Source organism: Symsagittifera roscoffensis, chromosome 8 (assembly GCF_963678635.1).
Source record: "Symsagittifera roscoffensis chromosome 8, txSymRosc1.1, whole genome shotgun sequence".
NCBI lineage: Eukaryota > Metazoa > Xenacoelomorpha > Acoela > Convolutidae > Symsagittifera > Symsagittifera roscoffensis.
In genome coordinates, this window is record NC_087069.1 from 54,861,935 (window position 1) to 54,882,126 (window position 20,192).

Consider the following 20,192-nt stretch of genomic DNA (forward strand, 5'->3'; position numbering starts at 1 on the left):
ACAATCAACAATGTAGACACTTAAAACCATTAACTACACATGCACATGATTTTCCAATGAACCTTGTTCAACACAATAATGATGATCAAAACACACAGCATACATACATGTCTTACCTTGAAATCAGACAAACTCACAAATCACAATAATTTTACCTATAAAATCTGCAAAAAAACACAAATACAGACGTAATCGAACTACCAACATATAACAACTCTCCATACAAAAACAATTCCTTTAAAACCAATAAGATATTGCAATACAAACGCAACATTTCCCACTACTCGGGATTTAGCGTTTAAAGAAAACAATAATTTAAAAATTGTAGATGTTTGTCAACCTACATATCTAAGCAAAAAATTATCTTTTAGTAATTTCAAAAATGAAATAAAACGTAATACAGATACTTCACAAAAACTCCTTTTTGAAGCCCACATTTAAAATTTGAAATACGCAAACAAACAATTTTCTTTTTCAACAATGTTCAACTTCCAGCACAAGTTTGAACGCGCAAGTAAAGTTTTTCAAAAATCAAAATTAAAAAAAAAAACAAAAAAAAACAACGTGCAAGCAAAGTTTCAGTATATTCACAAAACAGGGTAAACCAATTCTTAGATGTATTTGAATAAGACAATTTGTTTTCAACAGTTAATAAAGAACAGCAAACAAAGGAAACTTAATTATAAATACAGTCATTGTTCTCGCGAGAGCCGAAACCCTTGAAGCAGTATTCGATGCGCGATCTCTAAAGTCTCTAATTGGCTTATAGAACCAACATGAAAAATTGTCACTAAAATCAGCAGTTACTCCTATACAGCAGCAGATATGAACAGTGCAAAAAACCAAATGCCACTTGATGAAAAATCTCGCCGCTAAGGACAATTCCTTAATCGAAATCAGCACTATGAAGTTAATAGATTATTCTACGGCATTTCAATAGGATCCGTTTTTTTGAGCGAAATTTTTAGACTTTTTAACTTAAGTAAAATTTTTAACACATATTTAGACATTGTTTTCATACAATCACAACAAAACATGAAATTTTCATAGACGTAGAAACATATCATCAAGCATTACTGAATGAAAACATGAAAAATCCAAGAGACAAAACAGTTTTCTCAAGTCAGGATAAAAAATTATCTTCTCGCCATGCACAGTCAATTTAACAACTGATCTACTCAAGAAGTACTAGAAGCTTGACCCTGTAATACGCCAAACGAAATCTCGGCATAATTACAAAAATAAACCTGCAAAAGCGATATAACCATTTTACGAAACAAAACATAACTTAGTTACTTTCGCAAATTCAACAAAACTACAGTAGATGAAAACAGTGGTTTATGGGAAAATCATTGCATCGATTCAAAATTGAACTGTTTACTACTAAGTTTGATCTTGATAGCATTTCATAATCACGCTCCGTAAATACAAAAAGACATACTGGATCAGAAAAGATATATTATAATTTCACACAAAATTTCTGTTTTCTCAACGCACCAATATGGTTTCAAAAACTTTATAATGACTGTTTCAGCTGTCAATTAAATAAACACTTCCCACATCATGAAAAATTGTTAAAAAGATAATATTTTACAGTACAAAGATTATATTTCAACCACAGAATTTCGTTTGATAAAAAATCAATTTATCACACTTCTCAAAAGGAAATTCATACAAAATGGTCATAGTAGACGCATTTAATTATTAGGTTGAACTAAGCCCTGTACCACACTGTAAAGTTAAGTATGTATACCTAATCAGACGAGCAGCAGAATCAAACACTTATTAAGTTCATAAATGGCATGAAATTCATTCATCGCACTCCAAACTTCCACTTTTAAGAACTTCAAAATAAACTAGCCCTAGCAAATGGCACAACTCTAACAAAATATGGCATTTTTCAATTATCCCATCAAGAACAATGGAACAGAATGAACTTCTGATAAAACTTTTCAAACAGATATTCACATAATATATTTTAAACACAACATAAAAAGAAAACTAATCTTTACAAAAAATTATACCAGCAACTAAAATTTTTCTTAATTAAATAAAAATCAAAGATTCGAACACAAAACAAAAAACCTACCTAACATTTTTCCAAAAACCAAATAAACAACCCAAAACTTTTTCAAAATTTTATCATATTTACAATCAACAATATAGACACTTAAAACCATTAACTACACATGCACATGATTTTCCAATGAACCTTGTTCAACACAATAATGATGATCAAAACACATAGCATACATACATGTCTTACCTTGAAATCAGACAAACTCACAAATCACAATAATTTTACCTATAAAATATGCAAAAAACACAAATACAGACGTTATCGAACTACCAACATATAACAACTCTCCATACAAAAACAATTCCTTTAAGACCAATAAGATATTGCAATACAAACGCAACATTTTCCACTACTCGGGATTTAGCGTTTAAAGAAAACAATAATTTAAAAATTGTAGATGTTTGTCAACCTACATATCTAAGCAAAAAATTATCTTTTAATATTTCAAAAATGAAATAAAACGTAATACAGATACTTCACAAAAACTCCTTTTTGAAGCCCACATTTAAAATTTGAAATACGCAAACAAACAATTTTCTTTTTCAACAATGTTCAACTTCCAGCACTCCCAAAAAAAGATTTTGAACGCGCAAGTAAAGTTTTTCAAATATCAAAATTAAAAAAAAAACAAAAAAAAACAACGTGCAAGCAAAAATTCAGTATATTCACAAAACAGGGTAAACAAATTCTTAGATGTATTTGAATAAGACAATTTGTTATCAACAGTTAATAAAGAACAGCAAACAAAGGAAACTTAATTATAAATACAGTCATTGTTCTCGCGAGAGCCGAAACCCTTGAAGCAGTATTCGATGCGCGATCTCTAAAGTCTCTAATTGGCTTATAGAACCAACAAGAAAAATTGTCACTAAAATCAGCAGTTATTCCTATACAGCAGCAGATATGAACAGTGCAAAAAACCAAATGCCACTTGATGAAAAATCTCGCCGCTAAGGACAATTCCTTAATCGAAATCAGCACTATGAAGTTAATAGATTATTCTACGGCATTTCAATAGGATCCGTTTTTTTGAGCGAAATTTTTAGACTTTTTAACTTAAGTAAAATTTTTAACACAAATTTAGGCATTGTTTTCATACAATCACAACAAAACATGAAATTTTCATAGACGTAGAAACATATCATCAAGCATTACTGAATGAAAACATGAAAAATCCAAGAGACAAAACAGTTTTCTCAAGTCAAGATAAAAAACTATCTTCTCGCCATGCACAGTCAATTTAACAACTGATCTACTCAAGAAGTACTAGAAGCTTGACCCTGTAATACGCCAAACGAAATCTCGGCATAATTACAAAAATAAACCTGCAAAAGCGATATAACCATTTTACGAAACAAAACATAACTTAGTTACTTTCGCAAATTCAACAAAACTACAGTAGATGAAAACAGTGGTTTATGGGAAAATCATTGCATCGATTCAAAATTGAACTGTTTACTACTAAATTTGATCTTGATAGCATTTCATAATTACGCTCCGTAAATACAAAAAGACATACTGGATCAGAAAAGATATATTATAATTTCACACAAAATTTCTGTTTTCTCAACGCACCAATATGGTTTCAAAAACTTTATAATGACTGTTTCAGCTGTCAATTAAATAAACACTTCCCACATCATGAAAAATTGTTAAAAAGATAATATTTTACAGTACAAAGATTAAATTTCAACCACAGAATTTCGTTTGATAAAAAATCAATTTATCACACTTCTCAGAAGGAAATTCATACAAAATGGTCATAGTAGACGCATTTAATTATTATGTTGAACTAAGCCCTGTACCACACTGTAAAGTTAAGTATGTATACCTAACACTCTATGAATATCCGATAGCAAAATTTGGATTACCCGAAATTCTTGTTACAGACAATGGAGCAGAATTTTTTAATTATTAAGTAATCACATTAAATCAGCTCTATAATATCAAGCACCAACGTAGAAGCTCATATGTTGCATGGACAAATGACTAGTTGAAGGCATGATCCGTTCATTACAAGAATAACTCCGTTGTATAATTAAAGGAGATGATTAAAAAATACTGAAACAACGCGCAAGTTAAATTCCAATACATTTACAGGACAAGGTAAACAGTTTTTTTTTTTCAATATACTTGAACAAAACGATTTGTTTTTAACAGCTAAAAAAGAACAACAACCCAGAGAAATTTTTTTTATAAATCCAGTCGTTATTTTCGCGCGAAGCGAATCACTTAAAATAGTATTCGATGCACGATCTCTAAACTCTCTAATTCGCCCATAGAACCAACACAAAAAATTGTCAATAGAATCAACGGTTATTAATTTACAACAGCAGATATGAACAGTTCTAAAAACCAAACGCCACTAGTTGAAAAATCTCGTCGCTTAACACAATTCCTTATTCGAAATCAGCACTAAGAATTTAAAAGATTATTCTACGACACTTCAAAAGAACCCGCATTTATGAGCGAAAATTTTGAACCTCTTAGCTCAAGTAAAAATGTTATCACATATTTAGGCGTTTTTTTTACAATCACAAACAAAACATGTAATTTTCAAAGACGTAGATAATATCATCAAGCTTTGTTGAATGAAAACATGAAAAATCCAAAAGACAAAATAATTTTCTCAAGTCAAGAAAAAAACTATCTACTTGCCATGCACAGTCAATTTAACAACTGTCTACTCAAGAAGTATTAGAACTTTGAACCTGTAATACGCCAACTGAAATCTCGGCATAAATACAAAATGAACATGCAAAAGCGATATAACCATTTTACGAAACAAACTTAGTTGCTTTCGAAAATTTAACAACATTACAAAAAACGAAAAAACACTGGTTGACGGGAAAATCATTACACCGATTCAAAATTAAACTGACCACTACTAAGTTTAATCTTAATAGCATTTCATTTATCACACTCCGTAAATACAAAAAGACATACTGGATCAGAAAATATATATTATATTTTCACACATAATTTCTGTTTTCTCAACGCACCAATATGGGTTCCAGTACGTTACAATCACTGTCTCACCTGTCAATTAAAGAAATTCGACGTGTAGAAATTCGATGTTTTAAGATGGATTTCAGACGGCAAGTTTCTGATTATAATATGATAAGGTTCAGAAAAATTATGATCGATTTTCAAAAAGTAATTTGACGCCCACTTTTGTCAGTTTAGCAATTTTTAAAGTCTACATACCGGATTGCTTGAAATTTTATATAATCAGACGAAATAGTTTTTTTGATTGTAAATTTCAGATGATAAGTTTTATAAACAGTATAGATTTTTTAGTTTCATTTTTTTCAAAAAAATATCTCTAATTTTTGCAACACCACGCTATGTGTTTATCGTAAGCAATTTTTTTTCACGCTTTGTTTAATCAAACAAAAAGTTTCTCAGCCAAATAGCCAAACTTTCAAAATCAAACGTTTCCCTTTCCACATCTGGGTATCATCTGATACAATGTGAGTCAACGTCCATCGATTGAAATCCGAACGGAAATTAGTACGAAGGAAAGTATCCCCGGGTCGAGATCCCGCTCAAAAACCGCTCAAGATTTGAGCGGTTTGAGCGGTTTTCCAGAAAGATTTGAGCGGTTTAAGCGGTTTGGGCGGTTTGGGCGGTTTTTTTGAAAAACCGCTCAAACCGCTCAAATCTTGCTTAGAAAACCGCTCATTTCTTGCGGTGATTTTTGAACGGTTTTTTAAGCAAGATTTTAGCGGTTTTTGAGCGGTTTTTGAGCGGTCTTCCCGGGTCGAGGTCCCAGACTCATGTCCATACTTTCGCCACAAAACTTTGGCATGTGTCCAGACTCTCGCGACCAAGAGTTGCCATTTCCAGACTTTCGCGACCCTCAAAGTCTGGACAAGGGTGTGGGACATCGCCCGGAAAGATTCTGAGCCCAAAAGTCTGAGCTATTCGTTTTGCGTCAACTCACGAATGCAGGTAAAATCATTTGCTTGGAAAAAAGTTCTTGTTGTTCCTGAAACCAAATCAAAACCAAACCAGGGTCGAGATCCCGCTCAAAAACCGCTCAAGAGTACAATTTGCATAAATTAGTCAGTATTCATTGTGGTGCGTAATTTATATTGGCTTCGCTGCGCGACACTAGTTTCAGGGCAGCATGGCCTAACGGATAAAGCGTCTGACTTCGAATCAGAAGATTGGGGTTTTGAATCCATCTGTCGTCGACTTTTTATTTTTAAATCGTGCGCGGTTTTTGAGCGGTTTTTTTAGATAAACCGCTCAAAACCGTTCAAATCTTGCGCGGTTTTTGAGCGGTTTTTTTTAGATAAACCGTTCAAAAACCGCTCAAACCGCTCATTTTGAAGCAAGATTTTGAGCGTAATTGTCTAAAAAAACCGCTCAAACCGCTCAAATCTTGCTTCAAATTAGGTGAAAAATCTCGACTCGGGCAGCTCAACCCGGGTCGAGATCCCGCTCAAAAACCGCTCAAGATATGAGCGGTTTGAGCGGTTTTTCAGCAAGATTTGAGCGGTTTGAGCGGTACGGGCGGTTTGGGCGGTTTTTTTTGGAAAACCGCTCAAACCGCTCAAATCTTGCTTAAAAAACCGCTCAAAAACCGCTCATTTCTTGCGGTGATTTTTGAACGGTTTTTCAAGCAAGATTTGAGCGGTTTTTGAGCGGTTTTTGAGCGGTCTTCCCGACGTACCCCCTCAACGTATCCAACATCCAACAAACCCCCCCCCCACCAACGTACCCCCCCCCACCAACGTACTCCCTCCCCCAACGTACCCCCAGAATGTAATTGAGTGAGAACATAGAGTGAGAACGCTGACACTACCCCCCCCCCCCCCCCGCCAACGTACTCCCTCCCCCCAACGTACCCCCAGAATGTAATTGAGTGAGAACGCTGACACTACGATAGAGTGAGAACATATAAACCCTAATCTTGGTATCTTTTGGAAGTTTGCCATGACATTGTAGTGTTCGTGTCGTAACGTGGACCTGAACTCTTCATTGTAGTGTTCTCGTCGTAACGTGGGCCGGAGAAAATCAAATTGCTGCGTTTTAACCAGAATGTACCAGCAGCTACAAGCAGTTTTGATTAATTTGTCAGTAGAACAAATACAGCGAATATTAAACTTCCACCAAGTCCGCATAGCCTAACGGATAAGCCATCTGACTTCGAATCAGAAGATTGTGGGTTCGAATCCCTCTGTGGACGACTTTTTATTATTAAATCTTTCGCGGTTTTTGAGCGTTTTTTTTAGATAAACCGCTCAAAACCGTTCAAATCTTGCGCGGTTTTTGAGCGGTTTTTTTAGATAAACCGTTCAAAAACCGCTCAAACCGCTCATTTTGAAGCAAGATTTCGAGCGTAATTGTCTAAAAAAACCGCTCAAACCGCTCAAATCTTGCTTCAAATTAGGTGAAAAATCTCGACTCGGGAAGGAATGCGCCAAAGCCATACTACCGCAAAGTAAAACCCCCACGCCTGAAGAAACTACTATACTCCTTAGACAATTAAGAAACTGCGAAGTCACCACAAAAGGCAATAAGTCCTCGTTACTATATCGGCCCACCGACCAAAGCGACCACCCTAGACGCCAATTTCTTGAATTATTTTGATACCGCGATTAACAGCATACAGTCAATCTCTAATTGAATCTCGATGACATTCCAGAGGGAATGCGAAAATAGACAGAACGCATCAAAGCCCGCGACGAAGACCAGATGGTATCACGAACGAAACGAAATGAAACAGACGGCAAGGACTTTAGAGGCAACAAAGAAAGATTAAAATCGCAAGCAGGTAAAATCAGCAGTGGAAAAAAACTGAAATTACATCAAATTCAAAACAGTGGGAGAGTTGTTCATACGGATATCGGATATCCATAGTATAAAATTTTTGCCATACGCTAAAACGAATAACAAACTTACGGTTATGTTACGACGCTGTCTATATAAAAACCTAACAGTATCGCTACCTAACATATAAAAGTCTGGTTAAAAACGTAATGGTTATATTAAATATGTAATGTTTGTTATGAGTGTCTGTAAGTATTATGATACCAAGGTCAGATTCAAATATTATAATAAACATTAAAAAGATGACTTAATAATGGTAGAAATTCTTCTTAATTCTTACATCCGAAAAGTTTACATCTGAAATCCTTAATGAGAAAAAATTCTGGTATAAACTGATTTTGACGAGTGGGATTATAAATTGATTTGCTATAGTTTTCCCTAATGGTAATGAGCAGGTTTTTTTTCTGGATTCAATTGCAAGTATTGATAACTAATTTCAGCAAAAATTTTTTTTCTAAAACAGCGAACCAGCGAACAATGAACAATTTTTTGACTAACATTTGGATTATCAGAAAACAAGTAAAAATAGGTCCAGCTCAAATGAGCTCAGTTCGAACTTCAAAATTCGAACTTTCTTTTTCCAACAAAAAAAAATAAAATGTAAGCCTACCATAGGTTGATATTGTTTTTCCTCTTCCTACAAAACTCGCTTTATCAATGAAGGGATGCATTTCAAAATATTCCAAAAACTCTTCAAAATTGTATCCATGGCGAGCAAAATAATGTATCCAGTCATTATTTTGCACACTGTCAACGAGTGAATTCGTTCGATGCTTTTGCTTTTTGATGATTTAACCCATAATCCAAGTATTATTTGTAACCATTGTATTGTAGTAAAAACTATCTTCAGATTTTATCTAATGTTCTGCTATTTCATTTTATGAAAGTATCAACCAACCTTTACTTGAATAATTGAAGATTTAAATTAAAATAGGTATAACTCATATCTAAGGATAGACTAAGTTCTGTCTCATTTTCACAACTCAAGGCTATTTCCATCTACTAGAGTGTAAATTGGAATAATTGTTTCCACTACCAGGATTTTATCAAAAATCTCCAAGAAAGAACTTACCAAAAAAGATCATTTTGAAATAAACACAATTGTTTTGTCAAAAATGTGTTTTCGAGAGCGACTAACTTTGGAACTAATTTTCTCGTGAAATGAATCTGATTTGATTAGTTCTACGCTTAGATTTTTGTTTCTACCTCAAAGATGCTTTTGAAATGGTTTCATTCCAACGTCTTTTGCGAATGTTTCTTGTTTTTTTTTGTGCCCACGACCACTTTTTTCAATTTTTGAAGTCGCAGTTTCAGGCAAAACTTGCTCCATTTTTTGTTCTTGGAATGTTTAAGTTTTAAAAAGGTGGGTTGCAGTTCTCGCAAGAATGTCCGCAAGAAAAGCAAAACCTCTTTCACGCTTTCTTCTTGCATAACCACGAAAACTTGAAAAATTGTGAGAAGCTACTTCAAATAATTTTGAGTCAAAATTATTATTCAAAGCTCTACCGATTAGGAGAAAAAGTTGGTTAATTCTGGAGCTGAAAATATTTTTCTGTTGCTTTTCTGGGAGCTTTTCACAGGTTGTACATCGTTCTTTTTTGATTCCATAGAAGAAGCTTTTTTCATATTTCTTCAAACTGTAGAATGGTAAAGGACTGATCATATCTCTAAGGTCCTGAAGATATAACGTCTGTAATTTTTACATTGGAAGAGAGAAGAGTACATCGCAATAAAGAAGGTTCTGTATCACCGACTATTTTATTATTTATAAAATCAAAATATGTGATCAAGTATTCTAATCTTTTAATTCGTAATGTTATTGATGAGATAAGTTACTGATTTTCTTATTGCTTTTGATGATATTTCAAATACTTCACCTTTTTCTGAACTCTACTCTATTCCCAGTTTTTCATTTTGCTAAGATTGTTTTATTAACAATTTTTTTCAGAAACTGGAAAGTACTTCTATATTTTTATCATCTCTTGGAGAATTTCAACAAACCATTTTTACAACAATTTCTTGAAGAAACAAACTGATGCAGTTTGGTAGCAGGTATCTCACCATGCTTTTCATCATAACGATGTACTCTATGTTTCAAAGAATGAATTTCTCCCTCTGCAAATGCTGCTTTTGGCTCTTTTTCCTTTTCTCCCCACCTCACTCAAACATAAATTTCATGGTCTAACGAGTGGTTTCTAAGTTAGTGTCCACTTTGTCCGATTGTCATGAAAATTGACATGCAGGCTAATTAGGCCATGAGAAACATATTTGATTTTAATAATTTACCTTGTAAAACCACTCGTTTGACCATAAAATTTATTTTTGAGTGAGTTGGGGGGAAAAAGGAAAAAGAGCCCTTTTTTATTTTGTTCTACCCTATCTAGAGTCCACTTGCGTTAAGATAATTGTAAATCTACATCCACCTTCTACAGCTAACTTGACAAAAATTGTCTTCCTATAACCATTGGCGAATTTTATACGACATTTCTTGTAAAACAATATGAAAAAATCTCAACTTTTTATGAAGTTTTGAAATCTAAAGTTTCGGAAAAATAGTATCTCATTTCAAACTGCTCATCTCGAACACTAAACGAAAAGTGATTTGCAATAACGAATATTTTAACTACAAGATAAAAACTCCGTCAAAAAGTTTCAAGCAAGCTCAACAAACATGGATTTTTCAAAAAAAAGTAGGACAGTTCTTTGAATTTATGTAAAGTTGACATAAGTGAATTGTTCCACAGCTTCAATTGGGCACTAATCATCCAAACCTAAATGTAGGATGGCTTATTTACTTTAAACTTCTTGATAGTTACAGAGACTTGTCTTTTGTTCTAATTTGCTACGTCAGACACCTTATTGCAACTAACAAGCTCCTGATCCGTAGTTCACTTTTTCTGAGAAGTTAGTCAAGTAAAATAATGTTATCAAGAACTCGTGTTAGTTCAAAATTGTATTTCGCAGAACAAAGAGAGTATTTTTGGCAATCGTTTGTTTCAAATCGTCATTTTTAGAGTTCATAACAAAAAATAACACAAAATATTTCAGCACGAGAAATTCTGCTCGCGCATTCAAGTTCTCAATTTTGTTAAAACACGATTTTGACTGAAAAAATCTTATAAATTAAGGTCGTGCAAGGCTGCTTCATGCACTAATTATTATAGCTAAAAAAACTACGAAAAAAGTTTTGGGAATGGGTTTTGAACTTGGTTAAAGAGCGTATGTTTTTTGCTCTATCAGGCTCGGCTCATTTTTGAGTTTTATAACAGAAAAGACTTGGATAGGATTCAAACCTACGTTGCATTCGTCAGAGCGCACCGTTTATACGATCGATGAATGTCCTTGATGTATATGCGACTATAGTTCAGTTTTTTGCAGTTACGCTCGTATTCAAGTTCCTAATTCAATGCCTTTCTCCATTGGAATAATGTTTCACGCAAAGCCCAAAAGAACTTGAGCAGTGTAACGAGGGGTCTTACTAATTGGCCCGATAAAGTCCTTACTGCTGGCGAATGAGCAATTTGTCATGGTGCAACGCAGTTACTCGACCTAAAGGGTAAGCCCAGGATGGCTGTGGGGATCGACGTTTCACACAAAAGCACCGGTTCGTAAATCACGGGTTGATTCAGCTTGAAAGTTTGACGGCTGATTCAAGGTTGCGAGCAAGTGTTTATGATGAAAAGTAACAGAGTGCTTGTCTTAGAGGAACTTTCTCGGAGTTAACGCGTACCAATGGGTGTTTTTGATCGGGCATTTAACGATTGCTCCACTAAACCAAAAGTGCTAGACAAAAATCTTGTCCGCGAGTTTCAATATTTGCGCAGAAAACACGTTTGCAACTGCGCACTAAACTCTTACAAAACTCGCAATGATGCGGTGGGACAGGATGACTGTATTTCCATTGGATTCACTAATGTACTAACAATGCAAGAGCCCGTCTTTTCAATTTTTCCTATACAGAGTAGAAGATCTTTCTCCAATTCAACGAAATGGGTACATTTGTCTAACCGCCAAACGCTTGGAGCTTTACGGCAGGACATTACTCTTTCAATCGGCATGACGCGAGAAATGGTGTCTTTAGACGGATCAACTTGAATGTGTACGGCACAGGTAGCCATACAGGTGAACAAAAAAGCCCGTTTTTTCACACCACTGCGGCGTAAGGTCGCGCCAAAAGATTCAAATTAGTCTAAATTACAGTTAATGAATGTCCGATGGCAGTAACCAAGCACCAAGCCGTTTGACAGGGAGATCTGATACTATGGGATGTAACGTGCTTGCATTGCTTATTCTGCCAACAAAACTACACCTATCAACTGCACGCAGCGTCGCTAACAAACCCATTACCACAAACCACATATAAACTATCGACCGCAACTAATCCAAGTGTAGATGGGTGTGTGCAAAATGCAGATGCCTCCAAAAAAATTTCACCAACAATTGACGAGAACCCAAGATGATAGGATTCTTCCGTCCAGTGGAACGAATAATGTTACCGCGGTTGACACACGATGAGTAATTTGCAATAAGACAACAGTTTTAACGGTTGTGCTTGGTTGACTTTATTTGAACTCAACGGGGAACGCTTTGGATTGAAGCAAAACTAATCATTTTTCCTTCAATCTCGCGGAGCTTGTGCTTCGGACATAACCTAAACGTAAAGCAAATGTCTTGCTGCAGTTTTGTATAACTAATGTGCTTCTTCCAATTGAGTACGGGCTCTGCCTGCTTTGAAATATTACTGATATCATGTGTTGAAATGTTTTTAAGGCCCACAAGTGTCTTTGAGAGAAAAATAAATACAACATGTTGAAATGCCTCCTCAAACTAGGTTCTCAATGCCTTTGGATCTCATTGTCCAAAAGAACTTTAGAGCACCGACCCCGGTGACATCTTTCAGGCATTATTTCCACTATTCATGCGGAACCATTGATCCACAGTTAGGAGTTCTTATATTTCATACACACAAATTGCGACAAAAATTCGGATACAATGTGGCATCATCGCGCCACAAAAAATGCAAAGAAGGTTCATCACAAGGGGATGCGTCAATCCGAAGGAACATAGCTTCGATGCTCGCGAAACGACAAACTGATATTGCCCGAAACGCAATAGACGTGTAACAAATTTTGCTGTAAATCAGGCCCAACGAGCAAAAGTTTGTTCAAAATCGGGCAGAATGAAACTGCGTATTGTACTTTGTAGCCGGAATAACATAACCTTTGACAAAATCATGTTGTTTTATCTCAGTGTATTTGTTTTTCCAGCAACTATCTTTTTCAAACCTTTTTGTATCGTCTTAAACTGTGCCGACGCTAGTAGTAGTTGTTGAGTAATGAGCTGTTATCATTGAACCTTAACATTTCTAGACAAAACCTTTCACCATCATCTTATGCTGATGATTGCAGGATATGCGTATGCAGATCGGATGCAGTACGAGTATCAGCTTGCTTGAATGAACCATAACTTTATATTCATACAACGCTTAGTTTTTGTTTAAACTACGTCTTCAGCATTGCACTTGAAGCAAGTTGATATCAACCCAGTCAAAGAGGTAAAGAGGCTAGTCTATTGGATTTTTAATTTCGGTTTTTGAATAAATATAGCGAGCTGGCTCAATTTATTCTGTGGATTCTTTCTGGAGCATCAACTTATCTAGACACAAAAATAATTTTATCCTTCACATAGGCGTTTACAAAAACATTTATTCAGTGTTATTTACATCAGCGGATAGTGTGACATCGAGTAACTCAATCGAATTAATATCCGTTGAATTAAAATTATTTACGGTCAAAATGACTTTTTTCTACTGACACTTTTGGAGGGCGAGAATTGCTTGAGGAAAATCAGGAGTGATTGCACGCGAAATCTTACAAAAGAAGAGGACTATCAGCTTTCAACTCATTAGCTGAATGAACAATGACATATTTAACTCAAAAAACTGAACAAGACTTTTAAGGTTCTTCACGGATGCAGAACAAGACGTTGATTTTTCCGCGGGAAGTTTTTCCTGTAAAGACTTATTTTTTTACTTTCGAGAAGGAAAAACAGAGGAGATTTTCAAACATTCGAGAAGGAGAAGGATTGAACCAAGCAACAGTTCATTGTGTCAACTTTGGCACTCGGCTTTAATGATTTTTCTAGCCTTCGGATAATTATGAAAACAGTGATCCGTTGAAGACAGGAAAAACTGAATTTTTCTCCGCAGAAGTCTTCGCCTTTCAGTAAAGTTGTTTTCCTTGAAGACCTTGCAAACCCCATTATGAATGTTTTTTTTTGCAGCGGGCATGGCGGATACTCAACTTTGCTCGGCCATAGTTTGCGTCTTAGACGGTTCCTCGGTTTTTCTTTTACCAGAGAACAATTTCATGCAACATTTATAGTTGAAATCAAGGGAACACAGATTGTCTTTGAACGTGTATGACGACCAAGACGACCCCATCTTTGTAGGCACACTATGTATAAATTTTGGTTCAGATGACGTTTACATCATATCACAACGATTGAAACTCACCAACAAGATTTGAAATAAGACAAGCAAAAGTGATAATGCTTTCCGAATTGTGAAATCTCACTGGTTGAAGGCTGTTAAGTTTTTTGAGATGGGCATGCACGACGATTCCAGTTTGCCCGACGTTAACGCATCATTGTACATCAGATCTGATTAAGCGAAGTCCGCTTTTGCCAATTCATTGTTCCAGTTACCAATGTTTTCAAGTACGTCAGGCACGAAACTGACCTATCCACTCAGGTCACTCCAAAAGATTGCCATCATAGTTGGAATATTTCTATTCGGGCCATGAATTCTTTCTATTCGACGCCATGACTTCGGCTAAGTCTCGAACGGATTGCGACTGCAATGGCGGGTTGACATAAAACGGTACAGGTTGATGCACTCATGAAGCGACCGAATTCCAAAAATACTGTTTCAAGAACTGACGAGCTAGGAATTTGCGACCCAGCTGCAGGGGTACTTGCTCGAGTGGCGGAGTTAAATAGTTAATGTACGGGAACATTACAAAGTTGGGAGGGCAAGCTGTTTTTCCGCTTCAGACACGTGCGATGTTTCATTCAGACTTAACCGATTACAAACTGCAGGTTGGTGTTGCAGTTGAAGGAAACCACGACGCGGGGTTCGCGTTAAAGAACTGACTGGAGTATGTGGGATGACCTCGAGGTAAAGCTGTCGAAACAACTGCAGTAGGAGGACAAAATCTTAAGTACGACGGTAACGCAACGTTTTCAAAATCAATAACCCTGCAGGATCAGCCTTGTTTTACCGATTCGCAACTGGAAACCGGTGGAGTTGCGTTGATTTATGTTCGACAAAATTACCAATTTTCTGCTGAGTATCGGGGCAGCAATCTGCGTAAGAGATGTATGAATAAGGGTAGAGACTAGCCAGGTATAGATTCTAGCTTTCGGTATTACCTCATCGTGTCGTTTTGTAACCAAGTCAAGCCACTGTTCCAATTCCTCACAAATCTTATCATGAAATTCTTGTCTTTGTTTATTTTTATATGTTAAAATAATTGCTTCAGCCAAATATTTTTTTCAGTTTTCAAAAACTCCATAGAAAACTTGTAACAATTCAGCTCGATCTCAATCTGCTTGATAGACGGAGCATCTTTTTGAAATTTTTTGAAAGAGCCTTTGAGAAAAATTATATTGAGCAAAAAAAACAATAAAATTAATCAAAACAAAGCCATTAATCTTGGATGAATACGGTCGCCCAGAACATTAGAGAGTAATTTTAAGTATAATGAGTATGATTGCAGATGTAGCAGCTATCTATTTTTTCATGCAAAAACTTCTTGCTACAAAAAAATCAAAACACTTGCCTATGGAACATGCACTCTGTTATCTTTCTAATTGTAAATTTTAAAAATCTTACGATATCTTTCCCACTTTTTAAAAATTTATCATTTTTATTTTCCTTTTTCTTTCAATATCAAGCTGTTTATCTGAAAAAAAAGTGGAGCACTGCTTACAAACCAAATTAACTTCTACAAAACATAGCCATTAATCAGCCGCTTTAAAAGACCTCAAGTTATCTCACATTACATAAAATAATTTCGAAGTATGGTACTGTCCTTTGTAGATAAGTTAGCGAGTCAACACAAGGGAGTCTTACCTTTATTGGTTGATGTTGTTAGTTTTTCCTAATTTCTTTAAATTCAGTTAATGAAATTATGCCAAAAACAATTTAATTTTCACAAAAAGGTTTCCCCTCAAAAAAACTCTGGTTGACAAAGAAACAGAACCTGTAAGATACTTCGAAAATTTGAACGCGGATTGACAAAGAAAGTTAATCTTGAGTATGATTCAAAAATTTTTGCAAAGTGCAGCACAATGAAACTTACTCAAAAATCAATGAAACCAAAACAGCTTTTGCTGAGAGAGCTAACATCAGTTTGTCACCAAATGTCACAAAAATCAAATTTCTCTCAGTTCTGTACAAACCATCTCTGACAACGCGTTTAGAAAACTCTAGATTCGAGGACTAAAATGATGATATTTCTTTCCAAGAAGACTAAAAATTACAAATAACAGATGAAGTTTTAGAAACTTTCGGAAAACTCTACAAAAAATTTCCTACATTCATTGTCAACGCTCTTTAAAAAGTAGATTTTTTTAAAGAATTTTAAAAAATGTGCTGAGAGTAAATCATTTTTTGATTTTTTACCTAAATTTTTTACTTGCTGGAATCTTTCATTAAAGAGCTGCTTCTTTTACCCTTTACTATCGGAACGGTTATGTTCGAAAGGAGAATGGGAAGTTCAAACTTGAAAAATATCGTTTCTTTTGTTTTATCAAATTGTTATTGCTGAAAAAAATGCATACATAAATGGAAGAGAAAAATGTATCACAAGAAAAAAACTACACAAAAATAGCTGTTATTTCGCCTGAGAATCAATTAGTGTTCATTATTTACAGCAAAACTATAATGAGTTGAAATTGTTTGCCTGAGCCTCAAAACTCTAAAGAAGTTTTAAGAATACAACCCTTGATGATGTATGGTGATTTTATAGAATATAAGGTAGTCGGTGATCGAGTAACTCCTTCATTGTTTGTTTCGTTTGCAAAGTAGAAAAAAAAGAGATAATATCTACGGGGCAGTATCAAAGTTATAAGTCCTATATGAATCTAGGACTGAAAAATCTTTGAGGAACTATTCCAATAAAACTGGAAGATACTACAGATAGAAAAAAATTTTTTGTCTCAGTAAGACTTACACCAGCTATTCTATTATTCTTTTATTCAATAACAATTTCGAAGTTTTTAATTTGAACTTTATTTAAAACAAAAAATTTGCTCTATTTTCAAAAAAAAATTTATTTCAACAAGAAAGATAGCGTGAAAAAGCATTTGGTGCTTTTGCACAATCTCTTGTGAAAACTGAAGTTCGTTTCAACAAAATTTGACAGATCACAGCTGCAAAAAATGCGGTATAATTGTGTCAATTTAACGCTCCAGAGATTGGGAAGTTGTTATTAAACGCAAACATTTCAAAACATTTGCAAAAATTTTTGACACAAAACAGTTGGAAGAAGCAAAAATTTAATCCGAGCGTAGAAGTAGTTTAACTACATTCGTTTTTCAAGAAGGTCAAAAAACAGTCTCTCTCTTTTTGAGAAATTTTTCACAACAGAAAACGAACTAATTTTAAAATATTCATTTTTGGTACGGATTTTTAGAAAAAAATTTGGAGGTTTTTGCTAAACTCGCAGTTTTGCAAACACTTGTTTTATCTTAAAATCAAGAAATAATTTGCAGTGCTTCTCAAGATAAAAGCAGTATTGTGTTGGAAACTGAGACAGATTGTAGTCTCTATTTGGATATGCGTGATAACCACCTTAGCTTAAAGCTTTGGTCAATGAAGGGAAATTTAATACAAATTTTCACAAAACAGAACTTCGTAAAGCAAAATAAGGGGTAAACTCAAATGAAAAATTTGATACAATATTGACTTATGTAGGCAATTTACTATTTTCTTTATTCTCGATTGTAGGAAGGTTAATTTAACAATACAATGGGTTATAACGCAAGTGGATATTCCCTTAGCTCATTTTGTAATTGGCTCTTTTATTTGTCAAAAATTCAAATATGCTACAAAGATCATAGTTATATTTAAGCTCTTTCAGACTATACCCAGTTTCTACTTTTCGTCTGATAGCTCGATGCACCAAAGGCAGAAATTATTACTATTATTAATGTTTTGGTACAAAGAAAACTAAGAAAAAATTTGAATTTTTTTTTTATGTTTCAGATGTAAATCATTCAAAACTAATTGCGAAAATGGATTAAAATATTTTTGTACAGGTTTTTGAAAGATGCAAAAAACCTCGAACGTATCTAGCTGATATAGTTGCTCGTCTACAATATCCTCTTAGCAATGGCTAATCTAGCTCCAATAAATGATAGTGGAGAGCACTGGGCGATGACTACATGACTAGACAATTATTTATGTTCCGCCTATTCATTCAAAAAAGTTGGACGATTCCTTTCTTACAAAAATTGTCGACAATTGGTTCAGCGAATTACTGATGTTTTGATTGGATTTCAAGCAAATTATTTCTTGTTTGTTTTTATAAAATCTACAAAAAAAATTTTTTTTTCACCGTGTTCATTGTTTGAATTTCATAAGTATTGATGTGTACGAATGCAGTATGTTACGTGTAATTGGTTGTAAGTTTTGTAGTAACCTTTTTTAAGTAAATTGGAACACAATGATTGCATGGATGGAATATGGATGATGTGGTCGCCCAAATGAATAAACTGACAAAAATAGATAAGCTGACAAAAATTGTAATCATTATCTACAAAATTGTTGAAAATTTTTGAAAAATTCATTTTGAAAGCTATAAAAAAAACAAATAGCAAATTGCAGCGAGTTGCAGTTTTTGAAATAATAACACATGCTGCTTGCGACAATTGATGATTTCACGAACTTAATGAAAGTACCATTATATTTTCCCTATATTCGATCGTTGTTTTTTAGTTACTCGATTTCACCTGGTTGTTTTTTGTTTCAGTACCAAAAAAAAACAGTAAATACAGTTTGAACTAATTTTTGAATTTAAATCTGTGTAATTTGTCTATCGAAACTACATTACATTACACTTTTTGAAATATCTAACAAAATTTCAAAAACTTTATTGGAAAAAAAGGTTAAAAATATTATGCAAGAAAGAATGTCTCTAAAATGGACAACAAAGACAATGCAAAAGAAGCGCAAAACTTAATGCTAAAACTGATTATTTCGAAAACTGATAAAGAATCGAAAAGTTTTTTCTAAAGTTTAAGCAATATGAAATGAAATGAACTTACTCGGAAAAAATAATTTAATAGAAACCTGACAAATATACAGTTGTTATAATTTAAGATTCCGAAAAATATGGAACATGCGTGATGGGGGTAGTTTTTTCTACAAACATTTAAGACTTCTTGTTACATAGCTTTTTTGAAAAAGTTTTTTTTACTATTTCAAATTGTTTTTGTTTTGGGCTTTTTTCAGTTATACTAAGACAATCAAATTTAAAAACGAAATTTGTGGTAGTAAATTGCAAAAAAACATATGAGCGTGAACAAGTGAACAAATTCATACAAGATTTCTCTCAAGCCAATTGCTATGAAAACAACTTTTATGGAACTTTGTTGTGATTTTTCGAGAAAGCTAGGAAACAAGAAAAAAGTTTTGTTCTGGGCTCAAAATTGAAAAAAAAAATGAACTATGATTAGTTTGTCTAAGATGCTGCAAGTATCAAGAGTTTTACTATAGGGACATTTAAAGTGCGATATAATGCGTGCTAGTAAAGAATAAAATAATTTTGCATAAAAATTTTGCATAATAAAATAACATGCATAATATGTCACCTTGTACTTTACATAGCGTGTGGGTGATGATTCTTACAAAAATCTCAAAATTATTATTTTTTTGAACAAACACTGGTTATAGGTTGAAAAATATGAATATTAAGGAATTAAGGATTTTCTCTCTCGACAATTATTTTTCAATCAAATTTATTTTGGTCAACAACTTAATCGCGATAGTTAGCGGTAAGATAAGCAAGACTGCTCTTATATCCCCAATTATTCATACTTCTCTGTTTTGTCGATCACTTTTTTGGTTTCAAAAGAAATCTTTTAAAACCTTGCAAAAAAAGAAAGTTTTGAATAGTAAAAAAAAGAATTTCCTATTTTTATACCCCCAGAAGCTATGTAATACGAAATAATAAGCGCAAATTTAATGTGGAAGGATTGAATTTGC

The 20,192-nt window shown here is 34.1% G+C and overlaps 2 protein-coding genes and 1 non-coding gene across 3 annotated transcripts in view; 2 read left to right on the forward strand and 1 right to left on the reverse strand.

Annotated features, from left to right (window-relative positions):
- Positions 1-20,192, forward strand: part of LOC134853395 (uncharacterized) — a 551,043-nt gene that overhangs the window by 78,722 nt on the left and 452,129 nt on the right. The window lies entirely within an intron of this gene.
- Positions 1-20,192, reverse strand: part of LOC134853396 (uncharacterized) — a 31,374-nt gene that overhangs the window by 10,082 nt on the left and 1,100 nt on the right. The gene's annotated exons all lie outside the window — the stretch shown is intronic.
- Trnar-ucg (transfer RNA arginine (anticodon UCG)) lies at positions 7,205-7,277 on the forward strand. The gene has a single exon. It is a non-coding gene; the product is annotated as a tRNA-Arg (tRNA).